A 3775-nucleotide genomic window follows, 5' to 3' on the forward strand; every position below is an offset into this window, starting at 1 on the left:
GACGATTGGGATATGGAGTCGACACCAGTTTCTGCCAACAAACTTGGGGCAAAGTAAGTGCCATGTTCAGCTAGATAAAGATTGCGAATGTGAGAATAATAGGGGAGAAAGCCTGTTGCCCTATAGGCATCAAACAAGGGATGGATCTACAACAACAACTTTAGATGAAAGAGAATCACGAGGTTGCTCAACAGAGCATCTAGCAAAGGATGATTTTTGCTAAGGCAACCATTACATCTAACAACAAAATCATCATGAAAGGAGCATTATAGGGGATGGATTCCTAACACATCTCTTAGATAATGCTGTAACAAGGTAGAAAAACATAATGTGTAAATGAATTTATGAGAAAAACATACTGGACATTTAAGCATCGTGATGAATCCCAAGTCCAAAGGACAGAAAACTTCTTTATTAAAATGATATTTAGGAAAACTTTACACAGTGCCAAATAGCCTCTCTACTGCCAAAATCGAACCTCTATCTTTTAAAAATAATCCTATATATACTAAATTACAATTCTATTTTTATTTCCTCAACATAGGAAATACAAAAAAAAGAAAAAAAAAAAAGAAAAGAAAAAAAAAAACCAAAAACAAAAACAAAAAAAAAATCCTATCATAAAACTCTATTATAAACTAAACAATATTATAAATTCTTGTGAACTATGGAAAATAGGGTTGTTTTGAAAACCAAAATCAGTGAATTTTGGTCAAGATCTGCTTCCTTTAAGGGTGGAATTTCCACAAAATCTACCCTTTGATTGCCACCTTGCACCTGCCTGCACAGATTTAGGAGTTAGTTGATCAACCTGCTGTTCTTGTTCCCCCAGAAGATGGAACTGAAGATCTTCTTGCTGATTTTGTAACCATTTGACAAACTGTTTCCACTTTTTTCACTAGATGCCTTTGGAAATCTAGAAATGTTGGATTTTGAATATGATTCCCATCAAATGTTGGAGATACTAGGAATCAACTCCTAGCTGGAAAATATTATGCCATCTTCTTTAATCATACAATAAGCTCAAAAACCTCCATAAGCATCATCCGGTACAATTTCATTTTCATCCTTGACTTGTACCCTTAAAGACACTGGGCTTCTATTTGGTGTAGCATGCTCAGGTGTAGAATCCAGAAGGTAATGCAACTCCAGTAGCTATTTATGGGTTACGAACATGACCAAGCTGGATTGGTTGCCTTTCCTTGGGTGGGATCATAAGGTGGGACTGTCATTGTAAAATCAAAAGGCTTCATGTTGATTTCTTTCATATGCTTTCTCACACACTAGCGATGGAATCCCAGGTTTGGCCATTCTGCTATCAACTGTACAAACGGCTTAAAGGAAAATAAGGATTGTATGCTTGTGTTATTGCAAGCATAATAATGGATCTCATGTGGCCCTGCATCAGATTCTATTTCAATAACTTGGAGAAAATTGTGGCCAAGAAGACACTTATCCAATGCAAGAAATTTTGTGATAGGTCCATTCTCCCCATGTTGAACAACCGCTGCAAATTTAGTGTGCAAATGTGCAGAGAACCAATATGAAGGCTTCAGCTTTTTCAAAAGTTCTTCAGCAGGCTGACTCCCCAAAGTCTTGTTTTTTATCTCATTTTCAAAAATGGCTTGTGACGAAGTAACTGCTCTGAATTTCCAAAGTCGGTTATACCACGAGGCCAATCCTGTGAAATAAATATATCTAGAGGCTCCTCAATTTGCATAAGCTTCTAAACATCATATTCACGCACATGATATATAGACCTGATATCGCTCTCATGGTAAGGTGCCCTTTCATAATGCCCTGAATAATAATTGCGTGATTTGAAAATGCCAGAAAGGCCACCAATGAAAATATTTCCAAACCAGATGACCCCAGCAAACCCCATAAAGAATATCCTTGGTGCAACACATCCTCCATAGTAACTCAACACCACCAATCAACATTGCTACCAATTGAGACATTGTTGGACACGTTGTAGGCACCTACAGAACTTTGTTTTTTAGTATGGCCCTACATGCAACGCCAAAGGGCTACACGCATTGCCACACTTCTAGGAGCGCAACACCAAAGGGCTACGCGCAGTGCCACCTCCTTTGGAAATTATTACAACACCTAGCAATTTGTTGAGCTCCTCGTCATTTCTGACAGCTAGTTGAATGTGTTGAGGTACAATCCTGTTCCTTTTGTTATCCCTTGCTGCATTTCCAACTAACTCAAGCGCCTTTGCTGCTAGATACTCTAAAACCGCAACTATATAAACAGGAGCCCCTGCACCAACGCACTCTGCATACTTGCCCGACTTTAGGAAACGAGCAATCCTTCCAACTGGAAATTGCAGGCCAGCCTTATGAGACCTCGAAATAGACTTTGAAGATTTCACTTTCATTCTTAGAAAGACAGAGGTCCATTTATTGCTTACATTTCTGATTAAACTTTCCTCCTTTCTTCCTCCAAGTTTACATCATGGAATGTTGTTTCCTCACACTCATCTAACTCCATGTTTGTTAGCTGGCTTGCAGTTCGAGGAGGCAAAACTACTTCCAGATCCTTGCACTGTTCAGGAGTTAAAGAATCTGGGAACTCTACAGAGAAATGAATGTACAGATTACCCTTCATGAATGGCCGCTGGTAAACATGCATTCCTTCATCATTAATAGCCTTGAACTGACCTGGCTTAACAACTTCACCGGGACTAGATTTAATAAGCAGTTGCCGACCATCCAGATGGGTCAATATAAACTGAAACCCACACAATGCCTCTGTCAATGATAAAGTATGCTCAACGAAAAGATCATCTCCCTTTCTCTTGAATTTGGGATGCTCCTTTTGTTGAACTACAAATACAATGTCACCAGTAACTATGTTGGTCGCTTCATCTGCTTCCCCTTGGGAAGTGACCCTCTGACCATTTTGCATTCCCTTCTCAACTGTGACCTCGAGCATTTTCTTACCGGGTAATATTTTTTCACTCTTGCATTGTCGGCATCTGTGTTTTTCATTTATAGTCTCATTTGTTCCCCTACAATCACTGTAGACATGCTACATTTGCTGGATCATCGAAGGTCCAAGATGTCTAATAGATACCTTCATGCCAGACCCTTGGCCCCCACTGCATTTCATTGAAGTGCCAGAATTTGACCCTTTCCCCTTGCATTTAGAGCACAAAACATTTCGAGATGGTGACAACTTCTTTGATATCCCATTGTAAAGGTCCTCCAATGATACTTTCAAGGGGTGAACAACATCTTCACCTCTCCTTTGCCTTCGGGTTCCCCAGAATCTCCTACACTATGTAGATGGATATCTCTGTCTATATGACTTCTATCTGCTTTAATTTCTGGGTACTTCCCAATTGTTCCATGGATGGGGGTAGAACTATTCATTGGTTTGTCAACAAGACCAAGCATATTTTCAGGTTTGAGCATCCCCCGTTCCGCTTGTGGTAACTCGGACTTTGCACTATCTTTTTCATTTGTAATATGATGAACCTTCCATAAGTTAGAAGTGAAGGCGATATTCTCTTTGCTCTGATGAGCACCTCTCTCCCCAAGATCATCCACCAAATTCTTTGTTAAACCAGTCTTGTCACCAACAATATCACTGTCAGCAATGTACAGTGCCCTCTGCACAGGATATATCTTTCAATCAAAGCGAAGAAACGAGCTCAGCATATGTTGAGATGAGGATTAGCAACACGAAAATAGACCTCAAAGACTATTTCTCTCCTTCTCTATCACAATCCAGCCACAAGACCAGCTACTGACATCTCCTAGCT

At 39.7% G+C, this 3775-nt stretch overlaps 2 pseudogenes; both read right to left on the reverse strand.

Annotated features, from left to right (window-relative positions):
* Positions 1 to 1166: 1166 nt before the first annotated feature.
* On the reverse strand, positions 1167 to 2386 carry LOC149228858 (lariat debranching enzyme pseudogene; annotated as a pseudogene).
* A 41-nt stretch (positions 2387 to 2427) lies between these two features.
* LOC149228859 (dnaJ protein homolog pseudogene) lies at positions 2428 to 2931 on the reverse strand (annotated as a pseudogene).
* Positions 2932 to 3775: the final 844 nt, after the last annotated feature.

The sequence above is a fragment of the Pinus tabuliformis genome, chromosome J, assembly GCF_031772625.1.
Source record: "Pinus tabuliformis cultivar Carrire ecotype Pingquan chromosome J, CPIR1, whole genome shotgun sequence".
NCBI classification, from domain to species: domain Eukaryota; kingdom Viridiplantae; phylum Streptophyta; class Pinopsida; order Pinales; family Pinaceae; genus Pinus; species Pinus tabuliformis.